The sequence below is a fragment of the Protopterus annectens genome, chromosome 8.part0, assembly GCF_019279795.1.
Source record: "Protopterus annectens isolate FY-2018-M chromosome 8.part0, PAN1.0, whole genome shotgun sequence".
In the NCBI taxonomy this organism is placed as follows: Eukaryota; Metazoa; Chordata; order Ceratodontiformes; family Protopteridae; genus Protopterus; species Protopterus annectens.
In genome coordinates this window covers 1212950960-1212969394 of record NC_056741.1, presented here as the reverse complement: position 1 = coordinate 1212969394, position 18435 = coordinate 1212950960, and positions in this window count along the sequence as shown.

Sequence of the window (18435 nt, the reverse complement as noted above, 5' to 3'; positions counted from 1 at the left end):
GGGGACAGTGAATGGTATAGACCATTTATAGCAAATTTACAGTGAATGGTATAGACCATTATATAAAAGGTAACTATAACTGTCACTCCAAGGCAGTGGTCTACATGGCTACATGTGACCAATGCCTAACATTTTATGTAGGCAAAACAGAAAGGAAATTTAATGCCAGAATTTATGAACACAACTATGCCATAAGAAAGAATAACATTAACAATGCATTAGCGAGGCATATTCAAGACAACACTGGCCACAGTTTCACATTTATGGCAATAGACCATGTAGACATCAGTGACAAAAAGCCTTGGGGACTTCAGTTAGAGGTAAAGGAGTTAAGGTGGCAAATCTTACAACAGGCAAATAGATGGACAGGGATAAATGACAGGACGTCCGTCTCTCCTGTACTGAAATTAAAAGCCCTAGAATGGAACAGAATATCTCAAAACGCACTTTTGTATGTATTTTGCTTTGTGAAACATTTTAGCATTATGTGAATATTTAACATGAGATTTTAAAAATGACTTTGGTTTTAGTTTTATTCTATTTATAGCCATTCATGACACAAGTATGAGACTAATAACTTATCTTTTAATTACAAGTTTTAGTTCTATTTAAGATGCAACAGTTTCAACTGTAACACAGTCATCAAGGGGTTAATTAATGTTCTGTCTCAGTGTTGCTTAGCTAGTTGCCTCTCTTTGCTTACCCAATCAGAGTGTATTTTATATGTATATAAATGGTTGTCTTACATTTTAATGGTGTCTGATGAAGTCAATAAGAAATTATGTACTCACCATAACGTTCCATCTGAGTAGGTATCTTCATTTGTCTGCAACCTGTGGGATACGGATCCGATCTCGGATCCGAGCCGGCAACTTCTAACATAGCATAGATCCGAGCTCCTAGCTCCTCCCCCTTACCCATAACCCCCTGCCTGCCCTAACTGACCTCAGATCAAGTTTGCCCCATAGCACAACAGATAACAGGTGTCCCAATGGGAACATATGCTAATAACACAAGAGCGATCCAATCGGTCAGGGGGAAGGAGGGGGGGATGGTTGCAGACAAATGAAGATACCTAGTCAGATGGAACGTTATGGTGAGTACATAACTTCTTAATCTGAAGTAGGAACTTCATTTGTCAGCAACCTGTGGGACAGAGTCCCTAGCTACCTAAGTCTTGGGTGGCCTTCATGGAAGGATATTCCGGAGCACCGCAGAGCCAATGGACGCTCTACCTCGGGAAACAACATCTATTTTATAATGGTTGATAAAGGTGTGAGATGAAGCCCAAGTGGCTGCGGAACAAATGTCATCCAGTGGAACCCTAGCCTGAAAGGCTGCAGAAGTGGCAACGGCCCTAGTAGAATGAGCACGGACTCCTTGAGGTGCAGGTCTTCCCGAACTCTGATATGCTAACAGAATACAACTCGAGATCCATCTAGAGAGAGAAACCTTTGAAACTGATTTTCCGAAGTTACTTTTGGCAAAGGAGATAAACAACTGATCGGATTGCCTATGACCAGCAGTTCTGTGGATATAAAAATGTAATTGTCTGTGTAAGTCCAAGGAATGAAGCTTGTACTCTCCTTTGTTATGAAAGTTGGGGAAAAACACTGGGAGATTGATGGATTGATTGATGTTCGCTTCTGAAGATACCTTAGGTAGAAAGGACGGGTTGATTCTGAGGTAAACCCTATCCGGGTGAAAAACCAAATATGGTGGTTTGACGCAAAGGGCTTGCAATTCCGATACCCTTTTGGCTGAAGTTATGGCCACCAAAAAGGCTGTCTTCCAAGAGAGAAATTTGAGACCAACCTGGCAGCTGGTTCGAATGGGGGACCAGTCAAGGCCTGCAAGACTAAGGATAAATCCCATGGAGGTACCACCTCTTTAACTGGAGGCCTAAGGAGGAAGGTACCCTTGAGGAAGGTCTTACACAGTTTGGAAGTGATAAGAGGGCCAGACTCTTGCTCCACGTGATAGTATGAGATTGCTGCCAGTTGTACCTTGACTGTGGAAGAACTAGCCCCCTGGTGAAAGAGAGAGGTTAGAAAATCTAAAACCGACGATATCGGGGCTGTAAACGAGTCTAAACGACGGTGTTTTGCCCAAATGGTGAAGTGTTTCCAGTTATTCCGATAAACCTTCCTGGTGGAAGGCTTGTGAGCTGCTACAAGAATGGCTTTAACCGGTGATGAGATCCCGGGAGTCCTTATGAGGAGTGGAACTGGAGCAACCAAGCCGTCAGCTTGAGGTTGACCAGGTTCGGAGTTGGAAGACCGAGAGGATGAGAGATGAGATCCGGAATGGGATCCAGAATCCATGGTGGATACACTAGGTGAGACCATAGGTAAGGGAACCACGTCTGACGAGGCCAGAATGGGGCAATGAGGATCATTCTGCTCCCCAGCTGCCTGGCTTTCTGTAATAATTTCAACATCAGGGGTAGAGGAGGGTAAGCATAAAGCAGACCGGGAGGCCAAGCATGAACTAGAGAGTCTCTCGGGGACTTCCCCGGAGGGGGGATCAGAGCGAAGTAATCGTTGCATTTGGTGTTTGAAGGAGAGGCAAAAAGATCGCAACAAGGTCGCCCCCATCGGGCAAATACTTGCTCTGCCACTCGGTGGTTGAGAGACCACTTGTAAGGAGTCAAGATAGTACGACTGAGCCTGTCCGCTAAAATGTTGGACCGTCCCGGAATGTGCGTTGCTATGAGAAAGCGGTTGGTGGAAATCGCCCATTTCCACACTCTCATGGCCTCGCGGCAAAGGGGGTAAGACCTGGTTCCCCCCTGTTTGTTGATGTACCAGACTACCGACATGTTGTCTGTCTGTACCGCAATTGTCCCTACCGGAAGAGAGTTGTGTAGTGCTTGCAACGTCAAAAGCACCGCTCTCATCTCTAGGAAGTTGATATGCAAAGAGGTCTCTACGTCGTTCCAAGTGCCTTGGACTGTTCTGCCTGAAAAATGCCCCCCCCCCCCAGGCGAGAAGCGTCCGTGGTCACTATGTCGACTGGTGGAGGTAGTGAGAAGGGACGGCCCGTGTGGAGGTTGAGAGACTGGAGCCACCACAGGAGGGATTTTCTGCAAACCTCGCTTAAGGAAACGGGGTGAGACAGAGGGTTGCAAGACAGGGACCATTGTACCTGGAGGGTCCACTGTAGAACCCTCATGTTCAACCGGGCCAATGGTAGCAGAGGGATTGCAGCCGCCACAGATCCTAGGGCCCTCAGAATCAATTCCGCCGAAGGAGTTTGCAGATAAAGAATGGCCTGCACGTGTAACATCAGGTTCCGAAGTCGATCTGGAGTCAAGAACGCAAGCATCTGTCTGGAATCCAGTCTTGCGCCTATAAAATCTAGCATCTGTGTAGGGATGAGAGAGGATTTGGGCATGTTGATGGTTAATCCTAATAGTGGAGCCAGACCGAGAAAATAGTCCCTGCCTGAGCAAAGTAGATGCCTTGTTGAGGCTGTGAGGAGCCAGTCGTCCAGGTATGGAAAGACCTGAATTCCCTGGAGTCTCAGGTGGGCCGCTACTACTGCTAGGACCTTGGTGAACACCCTGGGGGCTGAGGTGAGACCGAAGGGGAGGACCCTGAATTGAAAGTGACTGGCGCCCAGCCGGAAGCGGAGGAACCTCCTGGAACGCTTGTCCACTAGAACGTGATAGTACGCATCCTTGAGGTCTATAGAGCACATCCAGTCGCCCTCCCGCAATAAGGGGAGGACGGATTGCAACGTGACCATTCAGAACTTTTGTTTGGGTACCACCAGGTTTAGGAAAGAGAGGTCGAGGATGGACCTCAAGTCCCCCATCTTTTTTGGCACCAGAAAGAACCTGGAGTAAAACCCTGATCCGACTTGATCTGGGGGACGGGCTGGATGGCTCTTTTTTGTAGAAGCTGCTGGATTTCTGCAGTGGCCACCTTCTTTTGACTGGGTGGGACGTCGGGAAGGCTTCTGATTCTGGGGTTGGCTATGAAGGGAATTAGGTAACCTCTGGATATAATACGAAGCACCCAGCGATCTGTTGTTATGGACTCCCATTTTGCCAGGTGCTTCGAAAAACGCCCCCGACTGCCTCCAGAGTGGAGCAGTCGGGAAACCCCTCAGGGGTTCTGCGTGGGCCTCTCAGAGAAAGGTTCTCTGGACCCAAAATTCCTCGTACCCCCTCTGCCTCTGGGGCGGCGTCCTCCCTGTCCTCCTCTGCCACGAGAGGACTGGTTGTCCTGAGCAGACTGAGATTGATGCGATTTTCGGAACCACATCTTCTTCTGACCCTTTTGGTTCTTGGAAAAGGACCTCTGGGGCGCAGAGAAGCGGACTCCGACGGCAGACAAGGTCTTCCCATCTTTCTCGCTCTGGACAAGAGTGTCACGAACGGTTTTGCCGAACAGTGCAGAACCATCAAAAGGGGCATTCGCGAATAACACCTTAAAGGGTATCGAGAAGTCACAGTGACGGAGCCAGGCCTGTCTCCTCATGACAAGCCCGACTCCGCCTGCTCTAGCGGCTCCCTCTGTAGCATGAGACAATAGCCGCATAGAGGTATTAGAGATAGAGCGGAGGGTGGCCATTCGGGAAGAGTACAAATCCTAGTCTCCCTCCGACATGGACCCCGGGGGGTAAGCAGCGTATTCCTTAATTAGGTCCCGCTGCATCCTAATAACGTGTGCCATATAGTTCAAGGCCCTCATAGAGAAGGTCGCTGAACTGAAGGCCCGCTTCCCAAGACGGTCCATAGCGCGAGACTCCTTGCTCGGAGGATGAACCATGGGGCTCTCTTGAGCCAGCTCTTTCTTAGTGGCTGCAGCCACCAACATGGCATCCACAGGGGGACCTCTGCTCCAATGTGATCTCTCTGCAGGGGGGCTCAAAATTTTGTCTGGGCGCTTGGGGATCGGCTCTACGGTGTCCGGTTCCTTCCAAGCCCTAGAGGATATGAGATCCACCAGGGGGTCAGGCGGAGGGGACACCCAAGAGGTAGATGGTCCTGCCTCGAACGCCTCAAGGAATACGGACTCGTCAGAGGAAGCCTTGGGGGCAGACCACCCACCTCTGATTTTGAGCATTTCCATGATGCCTCCAAAGGAGACATCCTCAGGGGGTGATCTCAGGGAGCCTTCCCCTTCATCCAAGTCCGTATCTTCTGTGAGACTCTCAGGGGAGTCTATGTGCCTCCTTTTGCACTTTGCCTTGTGGGGAATCTCCTCGGGGGGGCTGTCCGAGGAGTCCTCACAGGTTGTAACCTGTTCCACTGGAACTCCTAAAGGCGCTGAGGCAGGCTGCCCAGAGGTTTGGATGAGGGGAGCCAGGATCAGATGAGAAGGAGTGCAGGAGGGAGCCAAAGCCAGGACCGGAGGCCTGGAAGCACTCGACAGTGCCCCCTCCACCACAGCGAAAACCGAGGGGGAACCACTCTCAGACGGATCCGAGATCTGACTCCCACTCGGATCCGAAGCGGGGATCGGACCCGGCGCCGAGAACGTTGGATCCGAAGGACCAGTGTGCTCCGACCGGGACAGAGCCGAAAGCACACCGAATCTCTCGGATACGAAGCTCGGCCCACGGCTCCGAGAGGTCGGATCCGACAGACTCGAGGGAATAGTCGGAGCCGACGTGCCCAGCACGGTCGGCTCCGACCTACCCCCGGATCCAACATGGCTCGGCTCTGAGCGCTCCGAGCCCAGAATGCGGGTCGGAGAAGGAGCTATAGGAGCGAAAAATGGGGTCGAGCTCCCCCCCCCGGGGGGGGGGGGGGCAAGAGCACTCCCATCTGCATCTGGGACTGGATGAATCTCCTCATCATCCGGTCCATATCCGCATCAGACATGCTAAAAGTGGACCTCGACGAGGCCACCGAGGCAGACCTGGAGTGTCGCCTCGATGACCTTGACGGGGACCGGATCACCTCCTCCTCGGGACCCGGGGAGAAACAAGGGGATCGGATCCGAGGAGGAGGAGATCGAGAAGACTTGGACGGGGAAGCCCTCTTGGCGGGCGGGGCCGATGAAGAGTCCTCGGCCCGCCGCTTAAGGTGCTTCTACCGCCGCTTCTCTTTCCTGGCCTCCCTATCCTCCGGAGCCGAAGCGGGAGGTTGAGTCCCGGTCGGAGGAAGGGAGGCAGGGGTGACCGCTACCGAAGGAGTAGCGGGCACCGAAGCACCAGAGGCCGAAGCAGAGTCTGGGGGTAGAAGGCCCGCCAGAACTAGCTTCGACCTTCGATCCTTGAGTGCCCTGGGGTTGAAAGCCGCGCAAATCGCGCAACCCGAAGAGAGGTGTTCAACCCCAAGGCACCTAACGCACTGAGTGTGGCCATCAGCCGGTGAAAGCTTGTGGCCACACTCGGTGCATTTCGAAAAAATTGCCTTAGGGGCCTCCGACATACTGAAGGAAGCACACTCACTAGGCCCCTAATTCAGTCACACACACACACGCTACGACCAGCGGGGGAGGGAGAATTATACTTAAAATAAAACAAGTAAGTTATATATATAAAAGGATAAAGGGTAAACCTATCACACACACAACCAGTCACTCAGAAGAAAAAATATAAAAACTTTTTTCCTCACAAAACGCCAAGAGCTCTGAACCTAGCTGTTGCTTGAAGAGCGGCAAACTAGATCTGAGGTCAGTTAGGGCAGGCAGGGGATTATGGGTAAGGGGAGGAGCTAGGAGCTCGGATCTATGCTATGTTAGAAGTTGCCGGCTCGGATCCGAGATCGGATCCGTATCCCACAGGTTGCTGACAAATGAAGTTCCTACTTCAGATCACTAGTTTAACGAAAGCACTCATGTTTTATTTGTTTTTCTTGTGGATTTTTATCATTACATACACCTTTGGTTTATCATCACCTGAGTGATTTGTGCCTGTGAAACTCTGCCTGCCAGCATTTTTATTTATTTAGTTTGTTTTGCTGCTTCTGTTTTTTTTTTGGTTTGAGAGTATCACAGCTTGGACCCGGTGGTGGAAGGGCTGTAGGATCTGAAGAAGAAGAAATAGTAGTAGTGTCTTTCGGAAAAAACCCTGTCCACCACCTTGAAAGCAGAAGGACTGTCAGAAGCCCTAGCTGGCCTCTCTGGCGCAAAAGTCCCAGATGCCACCATGCCCGGACCCTGCCTCGAAGGAGGAGTCGGACCCGGCTGCCCAACGCTGAAGCCCTGAGGGGCAGGAAATGCTCCGACGACCTCAGAACCAGAACCAGCCCCTCGGACCTTGTGCGGACACTTTGGCCGTAGGACGTATCCTGGTCAAAGCAAATCGGGGCAGAATAAGTCAGGAAAGCAGTTGGAGTCGAAGACCTAGCTGTCTCCGGATCTGATGCTGACACTTTTGGGTTTCTCAGATCCAAAGGCTCCAAAATCGCTGGCTGGATCTCAGAAGGAGAAATCACAGTATGGGAAACAGAAAGGAGACTAACAGATCCAATGGGAGACGAAGCTGTGATAATCCCCATCTGAATCTGAGCTCTGAGGAACTTCCTCATCATCCTATCTACTCTGGCTTCAAAAAAGCTCCTTGAGGACCTGATGGAGAAAGTTGTAGACTGGGGCTGAGACTCTCTCCTCAGGGTCTCTTGTAGGAAGGGAGAATGGAGCCGTGGAGAGACAGGCATCAGAGAGAACCCTGGGTACTGGGTCAAAGGAGACTTAGAATTGGAAAGTGTTGGATCCGAGGATGTCAGATCCAACTGTTTTTGCTTTAGATCCAAATATGTCATATCTGATTATTTTTAAACTTTAGAAGCAGGCAAAAAAAGGAGTTGACTTAGAAGAGTAGATTGGAGACAACTTTCTTGATTCTTTGAAGAGGCCTTAGTTGTTTTTACAGGGGATTGAGTCCCTGGAAAAGAAGAGAAAGAAGGTGCCAGTAAGCCCTTTAGGACCAGTTTGTTATGACTGTTGCTAAGGGCCCTAGATTTAAATCATACACAAATGGAACAGTCTGTATTTAAGTGTGAAGCACCAAGACAATAGACGCATTCTCTGTGGGTTTATCAGCCATAATTACAAGGAAAAATTGTGAAACGAGAACCAAACTTTTTTTATAAGCTACCAACAATGGTAGGGTAGAGAAGTCACCCCCACAAAAGGTAGGAAGAAAGAAATAAAGAAGGAAAAGAAGTACCAGCAATGGTACTGAGAGATACCCCACACAGAAAAAGAGAACAGATAGAATAAACTAGGATTTACAACCATAATGCAGTAGAAACTTGTAAAACTACGTAAGGGAGAAAGAGGTGATGAGAATATGTAAAACTATGGGGGGGGGGGGGCAAGGAAACTGCACTCACTGAAATTGAAAAATTACACCCAAAAGCTCTGTAAGAAGGATCCGCAACTGCAGTAATGTGGAGGCAAATGAGATCTGGGGTATTGCAGGTTGTCCTGGGCAATATGGGTAAAGGGAGCAGCTTGAGAGTTAGATCTGAGAATTTAGTAAATGCTGCCAAGTCGGACTAAAACCTGTCAGTTGAGGATCGAATGAAAAGGATAACATCAGCTCAGGGTTTAGTTAAAAGCAAGTGTGTCAGAACAGAGGGCTTTACCCACAGAAGACAAAAGCTTTGGACAGTGTATGTAAAGATTTAAAAAACAGATTAATTGAGAAGGGATATCTTGCAAGTGTGGTTGACACTGTTATCAAGACTACCTTTAAGGAGGGTAAAGACAGTAGTCAAATGAAAAGCAAGAGTAGCTGGAATATGACAATGGCACTTCCATATTCTTTAGATTCTAGTGCAATAAAATGCAGTAGTAAACAACTGAAGATTTTAGGGGGAAGTCATGCTGTGTTGCATAAAACTGGTGATGGCCCTATTTTTATCAACAAAAAGTGTAAAAACATTAAAAATATTGCTCAAGGAAATACAAAGAAACTTGAAAAAGGAGATGGTAATTCTAAGGGAATGTTCTAAGGTCTAGTGTTTATTGCAGCAGCATCAGCAAAATATACATTGTAAATGGACTGTACACATTTAATCCAATGTATCTGGATTATATTGCTATTTTTTATGTCTTGTGAAAATTTTTATGTTGGCAAAACGAATAGAAGATTAAAGTATGTTAACTCCATTGAAAATGGCTACATCACTAATGTACTACAAAAACATTCTTTAGTTTGTCAGAACTTTAAAAAGTTTTTATTTTCTGTTTTAAAACATGTACTGATGACTGTTAGGAGAGGTAGTAAAGATGAGCTAAATTATGATGAGTACAAATTGCAAATTATTCTGGATGCTTGCAGGGGGGAGAGTTAAATAATGGTGAAAATTAAAAGTGTGTATTGCAAAAGAATAGGAAGATTTTAGATTGAAGCTAAGATGATATAAAAATTTGTTTGTAATATCTTTACGGGTATTTACTAATTTTGTCTATGCTTATATGTTCAGTGTGATTTATTTAAATTTTTGTACAGTCTTTCAAAACAGAGGGATATGTGACTTTGGTCAGATGATTGCACTGTGTATTTAAATGAATAGCTGTTGGTTAATGACAAGAATCTGATGAAGTCTCATAATCCAGAATATAATTTTATGTGAGACAAAAGCACTTATTTTTGTATTTTTGTAATGCCTGGATTAAATTATTTTAAAAAAAGCAATTCTGCTTCATTGGACTTCAATTTTTCCAAGTTTCAATTTTTTATTTTTTACTTGGAAAAGTGAATCATTTTTGTTTTGGTTGGGAATTTGTTAATGCTACTGGCTGGCCAAAAAAACAAACAAACAAAAAAAACCCAAAAACAAACAAACAAAATAATACTAGAAAAGGGAGCTCGAAATCTAAACCAGCTGTAACTGAAGTACTTAATATTGTAAAAGAGATAAAAGAACTGGAGATGGAATCTTTAAAAAAGGGAAGAAAAAAATAATTTATAAATAAATAATACAGTGGGAATAATAGAGGCAGAATACTGTTCAAAATGAGGAGTGAGGTTATGGAATGTCAGGAATTCAGCAATTTATGTAACACTACACTGAATGACTGTTAAAATGTATACTACATGAATACAATGAGAAATATTGCAATGGTTTGCTTCCTTTTCTATTCCTGTATATACATCTATTTCACTTTTGCAATTCTGATTTAATAAAGATGTCTAATAAAATCTTCACTGTGTCATGATATGCAAATATGTTAGTCTGTACCCTGCAGATATCACATGATTCGGTTTACAGTTAAATACCAAATATTCCACCACTGACATTATGCAAATAGGTTAGTCTGTACCCTGCAGATATCACATGACTCGGTTTACAGTTAAATACCAAATATTCCACCACTGACAGCATATAATCCCAAACCATGAATTAATCATACCACAAACACAAAAAAGTTATGTACTTACCATAATGTTCCATCTGTGCTGTCTCTCTCATTCTTCCTCGACCTGTGGGTTTTGGAACCAACCTCAGATCTGACTGTGCCACTTTCCAAAAGCTTAGTCTCTGAAGTTTGAACTCCTGCTCTACCCATAATGTCTCACTCCCACCTGGTTACCTCAGATCGATTTTGCTGCTACCATGTTTGTCAACAATAAACTATACAGGCAAAGTACAACTACTTCTGAAAACTACTAACACAGACAACAAAAAGAACAAGAGCTCAACAAGGAACAGAGGATCCTATAAAGAGATCTGTCAGGTCATACCCAAGAAAAAGGGCAAAGGAGAGAGGGAGGGAGGGAAGGTTGAGGAAGAATGAGGAAAAACAGCACAGATGGAACATTATGGTACGTAAATAACTTTATCTGATTATGTCTTCTCATTCTTCCTTGACCTGTGGGACAGAGTCCCTAGTTACAGCAAGACCTTGGTTGGCCTTCATGGAAGGATATTCTGGAGCACTGCAGAATCAAAAGCAGCTCTACTTCTGGACACAATGTCCAACTTGTACTGGGAAATAAAGGTGTGAGAGTTAGACCAGGAGGCCATGAACAAATATCATCAATTGAAACTCTGCCCCAAAAGGCGTGAGAAGTTGTCATAAGTCTAGTAGAGTGAGCCTTAACACGTAGAGGGAAAGGAACATCTTTGGATTCATAGACAAATGAAATGCAGTCCCTTAACCATTTAGCTAAGGCGGTCTTGGTAACTGGTTTGCCCTTTTTTTGCATCCGAAAAGGATAAGAAAAGCTGGTCAGATTTTTTGAAAGATTTAGTTCTGTCTAGATAAAAAAGCGCAACTGTCTATGGACAATCTAACAGGTAAAGTGTGTATTCTCCTTTGTTTTGGAAATGAGGGAAAAAGACGGGAAAGTTGATAGACTGGTTTATATTGTTCTCAGATGCCACTTTGGGAAGAAAGGATGGATTAGTACATAAAGTCACCCTGTCTTTGTGGAAAATTAAGTAAGGATATTTAGAGGTGGCAATTCAGACACTCGTCTAGCAGACGTGACAGCCACCGGTAAAACAGTCTTCCAAGATAAAAATATTAAATCTACTTTGGCTGAAGGTTCAAAGGGAGGAAGAATCAGGGCCAGCAAAATCATAGTTGAATCCCAAGGGGGTGTTGGATCTTGGACAGGAGGGCGAAAAGTCCCTCTAAGAAAAGCCTTGCACAATCTAGATGAGGGCAAAGAAGATGCTTTTTCTCCTAAATGAAAATTCAAAATGGCTGCCAATTGCACTTTAACAGTGGAATGACAGTGCTAACTTTACCCCCCTCTCACCCCCTAAAGGGCCCATATCTATACAGGAAGAATGCAGAGTCCCTGTAATTACAACTACGCAGGTAAAAGCTGCACTCCCTAAAGCCAAAAACACAGCATCCATGGGACCGGAGAACATCCCAGGCATTTTACACAAACTTCAGAATGAACTGGCTCCCCACTTAAGCACCATGTTCAATAATAGCCTCACATCAGGCTTTGTGCCCACTGAATGGCGCACAGCAACAGTTATCCCACTCCACAAAGGGGGAGCCACCACTGATCCCAGGAACTATCGACCTATTAGCCCTGACAAGCCTGGTCTGCAAGGCCATGGAACGTATCATTATGGAACTCATAAACAAAGACATTGGTAACCTCCAAACTCTGGATCCCACTCAGTTTGGGTTTGTGAAAGGCAGATCATGCCTCCTGAACCTGATCGTCTTCTTTGAGGCAGTCACCAAAGCTGTGGATGAGGGTAAGGTGGTTCACACAACCTATCTTGACCTCGCCAAGGCTTTCGACACCATCCCCCATCCTGGAATTATAGCTAAACTCACTAAACTAGGTATAAATTCCTACGTCACAAGATGGCTTGCCAACTGGCTCACTGAAAGAACCCACACTGCAAACGTTGCAGACTCCAAATCTGACCTCAAGGCAGTGACAAGTGGAGTGCCACAGGGTTCTGTCCTGGGACCTCTCCTGTTTGGTATCTACTTCTCTGAAGTACAGGCTAACACAGAAGGCCTCTGACTGACGAAGTTCGCAGATGACTGCAAAGTAGGAGCCATAGTCAAGTCCCCAAATGATGTGGACATCCTACAGAAGGGCCTCACTGAGACAGATGCCTGGTGTCAGAGCCATGGTCTCAAGCTCAATGCCAAAAAGTGCAGTGTCATCCCCTTTGGTAAAAACTCTGTACCCATGAACTACCACATAGGTAGCAATCTACTTAACACCGAATGTGTGATAAGAGACCTTGGGACCCAGGAGGACAGTAGTCTCTCCTTTGATAGTCACATCGCCACAGTAGTCAGGAAGTCCTTCTACGTGGCACACCTCATCATAAAAGGGTTCTCATTCAGGAAAAAAGAGGTCATTGTTCCCCTCTACTCGTCACTCATTAGACCCATTATAGAGTACAACGCCCCTTTTGGAATGTACCTCACACGACATCAGCAGCAGCTGGAAAGGCCACAGAAGTACCTCACAAAGAGGATTACTGGCCTCAAACAAATGTCCTACACTGACCGCCTCAAAAAACTCCAGCTTTACTCTGTACATATCGCCTACTCCGAAGTGATCTCTGACTAACATATAAAGCTATGTCAAACCCAGAGCTGTTGGACATGCTACACCTAAAGAAATCCCAATCCCTCCAAGCTACACGCTCTAGGGACCTAAACCTTGTCACCACAATAAACAGGACACGCTGGAGGGATAGATTCCTGTCCCAGAGACTTTCTATACTCTGGAACAAGCTACCCATCTATGTCAAGCAAAGTTCTTCATTAGTACTCTTCACGAAAAATCTTGAGGAGTGGATGGGAAATAGGAAATACACCCCAGGGATCAGGTCTGTGTCTCTGCTGGACAGTGGCACAGGAAAATAACTTTCTTGAGTGGCATGAGCTATGGTACCTTGATGGCTAGTTTACGTAGGCCCTTGGGCCGATAGCCTAGTACCTACCTACGAACCTATGACTCCAACAGTCAAACATCTGATTTGTTACTGTTTGGTTGAGGGACCACTCCCTGATATGAGAGTTGCCGTAAGAAAGTGGTGTGAAGAGATCACCCATTCCCAAACTCTCATCGCCTCTCTGCAGAGGGGGTAAAAACAGGCTCCTCCTTGCTTGTTGATGTATGAGACTACTGGTATGTTGTCTGTGTGAATTGCAATAGTCCCCAGAGGGAGAATGCCCTCAAAGGCTTGCAATGACAGAAGGACTGCTCTCACCTCTAGCACACTGATATGCAGTCTGCTCTGTATGGCAGTCCACTTGCCTTGACCCTCTTCCTCTTGACATGCCCCCCCACCAAGATAAGTAGCATCCGTGGTCACTGTGGCTGTGAGCGAGAGAAGAATGAATGGTCTGCCAACTGACAGGTCGGAATGAATCCACCACCACCATTCTAGGTGGGTCCTGCAAACTTTTGTCAACTTGATGATAGAGATTGGTGAAGTATACACCACTGTACAGCCAAGTTCCACTGCAGAACACGCATATACAACCTTGCCAGAGAAACCAATGTTATGGCAGCCACCATAGATCCAAGAGCTTGAAAAATAAGCCTGGTGGGAGGAGAAGGAAGAGCTAAGTAAAGTCTGGACTTGGTTCCCCAAGGTGACTATCCGATGTAAGGACAAACAACACTATTTGGGTTACTGTGTTCAGCTGAGCCCCGATAAACTCCAAGGATTGAACTGGTATTGGTTGTGATTTGTCCTGATTTATTGTGATGCCTAGGAGAACCAAGATCTGGAACAGGTAATCTGTGGCATGAGACAGCTGACGCCTGGTTAGGGCAATTAGGAGCCAGTCGTCTAGATATGGGAACACTTGAAAACCTAGCAGTCTGAGATGAACTATAACCACTGCCATGCATTTGGTAAACAGCTTGGGGGCTATGGTGAGTTCAAAGGGCAGGGCTCTACACTGGAAGTGAATGGCTCCTTGCCTGAAGAGTAAATGACTCTTGGAGCGCCTGTCTATTTTTATGTGATAGTACCCCTCCTTTTAAGTTCATCATCCTTCCTTAATAATGGAAGGATGGACTGAAACTTAACCATCCAAACCTTTTTCTTTACATAGAGGTTTGGTCTGTCAGGTCCAAGATTGGCCTCATGTCCCTGGTAATCTTTGGCACTAAAATGAAGTGGGAGTAAGATCCAGATCTTTCTGTTCAGTTGGGACCTCTTGGATTACACTTATTTTGCAGTAAATAGAAGTTATGTCCTTACCATAACGTTCCATGTGGAGTATTCATCTCGCCTTTGTTCTTACACATGGGTTCGGAGCCGATCCTCGGCTCCGTGCCGGCCTCTTGCAAGCTCTGCATCGAGAAGAAGCTCGAGACAATCTAATACCCACAATCCCCCTCTGCCTTTACCTCAGATCTAGTTTGCAAGCAAACCAATCTACAGAATAGCACATTCATGCTTATACACATAAGTATAGAAAGCAATTATAGAAAAACTATATACATATCTAAACAGACACATATAAAAATATATGTGTATACCAACTATGTACACTGAATAGTAACAGTAGGAAAAAAATGCTCCTGGCCAGGCATCAAAGAACGTTCTTCCTAAGGGTGGGAGGGTGGGACTGTAAGAACAAAGGCGAGATGAACACTCCACATGGAACGTTATGGTAAGGACATAACTTCTATATGTGATAGTGTTCAATCTCGCCGTTTGTTCTTACACATGGGTAGCGTCCCTAGCTCCTTGATCCTGAGGAACTCACGGGAGGACGTTCTTGAGCACAGTGGAACCAAAGGTTGCCCTGTCCCTAGAAACCTTGTCTACTTTATAATGAGAAATAAATGTATGTGGCTTAGACCAGGTAGCAGCCGACAAATAGCATCCAGTGGTAGGCGAGCTGCATGAGCCAAAGACGTAGATATTGACCTTGTGGAATGTCCTTTGGGTTTGTGTAAAAGGGGTTGATTTGCAGAATCGTAGACATAGATTATACAATCCGTTAACCATTTAGAAAGAGTTCTTTTGGTAACTGCAAGTCCTTTCCTGCTATCAGCAAAAGCCACAAAGAGTTGATCTGTTTTTCTGTGATCTTTTGTTCTATCCAAATAAAATCTTAGCTGTCTGTGAACATCCAATTTGTGTAACATATACTCCATTTTGTTGGAGTGGTTTTGAAGAAAGTGGGTAATTCAATGGACTGATTAATATTGTTAATAGAACACACTTTAGGGAGGAAGGATGAATTGGTTCGAAGAGAAACTCTGTCAGAGTGAAAGATCAAATAAGGGTGCTTGATGGAGAGAGCCTGAAGTTCAGATACTGCCTAGCAGAAGTAATGGCTACCAGAAAGAGAGTTTTCCAGGACAAAAATTTTAATGGGCAAGAAGAGGCGGGTTCAAAAGGGGGCAACATTAAATTAGATAACAACAAATTCAGACTCCAAGGAGACGACGGAGATCTGACCGGTGGTCTGATATGAAAAACTCCTTTTAAAAAGGCTTTACAAAGTCTGTGAGCCATAACAGGAGCTCCACATTCTTCCACATGGAAATTCGAAATGGCAGCCAATTGAACTCTTAGAGTAGCAGGAGAAGCACCCTGATGAAATAAGTCTGTTAAGAACTCTAATATCTTATTCAAAGGAGCTATAAAGGGATCCACATGGTGTGTATTCACCCAGAATACAAACCGTTTCCATTTGCTAGTATATGTTTTAGTAGTGGAAGCTTTATGCGAGGCCACTAATATATCCCGGACTGCTGGTGACACAAGATCAGACCTGGCTAAGTTGGGAATTGGAGCAGCCAAGCTGCTAGATGGAGTGACAGGAGCGCGGGATGGGGAACCCCTGACGAGTGAGTCAATAGATCTGGCTCTGGGTCCAGAATCCAGGGTCCCCGAATGCAGTGTATTTTCAGGAAGGGAAACCAAATTTGACGAGGCCAGAATGGAGCAATGAGGATTATCGTCCTGTGTAGGTTCCTGGCTTTCTGGAGAAACTTCGATATCAGAGGAAATGGGGGAAATGCGTATAGGAGTCCCGGGGGCCAATCGTAAACCAGTGCCTGGGGACTTCCCTGGAGGGTAATAGGGCAAAGTAGCTCCTGCATTTGGCATTCATTGGCGCAAACAGGTCGCAGGAAGGCTGGCCCCACGCGAAAAATCCTTTCGCCACTGACTGTTTTAGAGACCACTCGTGCGGTAACAGAATTGCTCTGCTCAGCCTGTCGGCTATGACGTTGGATGACCCCGGGATGTGCGTTGCTATTAGAAAGCGACCCGTGGACTCCGCCCACTGCCAAATTCTCATGGCCTCTCTGCATAGTTGATAGGACTTGGTTCCCCCTTGTTTGTTTATGTACCAGACTACGGACATGTTGTCCGTCTGAACTGCAATAGTCCCTAGAGGAAGAAGGGGAGCAAAATGTTGCAACGCTAGAAACACTGCCCTCAACTCTAGAACATTGATGTGCAGATTGTACTCCAAATTGGTCCATTCGCCTTGGACTGTCTGTCCCTGAAAGATGCCCCCCCACCCTATCAGGGAAGCGTCCGTGGTCACCGTAACTGTATGGGTAGCACAAACGGCCTCCCCTTGGAAAGGTTGCACGTTTGAAGCCACCAGTTTAGATCTGTTTTGCAAGTCTTTGTTATAAGAATCTCGTGTGTTAGAGGTAGTTGTTGAAACGACCATTGAGCAAACAGTAGCCATTGTAGGACTCTCATGTGCAGCCTTCCCAGGGGAATTGCAATAAGGGAGGCTGACATGAGGCCCAACACCTTCAATACTAGTTTTGCAGGAGATTTCCTTGACAAGAGTAGAAGACGTATGTGAGTCTGCAGTGATAATATCCTTTCTGGGGGAAGCCTCAGAATCAATTGACGTGTGTTTAACTCTGCTCCTATGAACAAGATATTTTGTGATGGCTGAAGTAAGGATTTTCCGAAATTTACGGAGATGCCTAGGTGAACACACAGTTGAAGAACAAAGTCTCTGGCCTGCAGTAGTTGACGCCGGGTGGTGGCCGAAAGGAGCCAGTCGTCCAGATACGGAAACACCTGGAATCCCTGGCGTCTCAAGTGAGACGCTACCACTGCCATGCATTTGGTGAAGACCCTGGGGGCTGAGGTCAGACCAAAGGGCAGGGCTCGAAATTGAAAGTGACTGGCTCCCAGCCGGAAGCGCAAATGATCTCTGGATGCCCTGGCCATCTTGATGTGGTAGTATGCATCCTCTAGATCTATTGAGCACATCCACTCGTCCTTCTGTAAGAATGGAAGGATCGATTGAAGCGTGACCATTCGGAACTTTTCTTTCTTGACGAAAGTATTGAGGTAGCTTAGGTCTAGAATGGGCCTCCAGTCCCCTGTTTTCTTTGGAACTAAAAGAACCTTGAGTAAGTCCCGAATCCTTGCTGGTCCGCTGGGACTGGCTGGATGACTCTTTTTTCTAGCAGCTTTGAAATTTCTAAAGCTGCTGGCTCTCGCAGATGGGGCGGTACATCTGGGAGTCTTTTCTTTGGAATGGGATGGGATAGGAAGGGTATGTTGTAACCTCTGGTAACTACGCTTTTTACCCACTTGTCTGTAGTTATATTTTGCCAGGCCTGAGGGTATAAAGCTAAGCGACCCCCGACTGCCTCCAGAGCAGGACAGTCGGGCCTCCTCTCAGGAGTGCTGGAAAGGTTTACCAGGGAGTGTTTCCCTGTCACCTTGATGTTGCGGACCCCCTCTGCCGCCAGGGCGGCGTCTTCCACCTCTGCCCCCTCCTCTGCCTCTAGAGGGGGCATCACCCTGTGTGCCCGAGAAAGACCCTTGGGGTTTTCGAAACCACATTTTCCCACCGCGTTGCCCTTTGGGGTACGGTCTGGTTGGGGTGGAAAACGGACTCCGACAGCAGACAGAGTCTTTCCCTCTTGTTCACACCGGGTAAGGGTCTCCTTTACCTTGGGGCCAAAAGAGTGGCACCGTCAAATGGGGCGTTTGTAAAGGAAGACTTGAAGGCTTCCGCAAAGGAGCATAGGCGCATCCAGGATTGTCTACGAAGAGCAATCGCT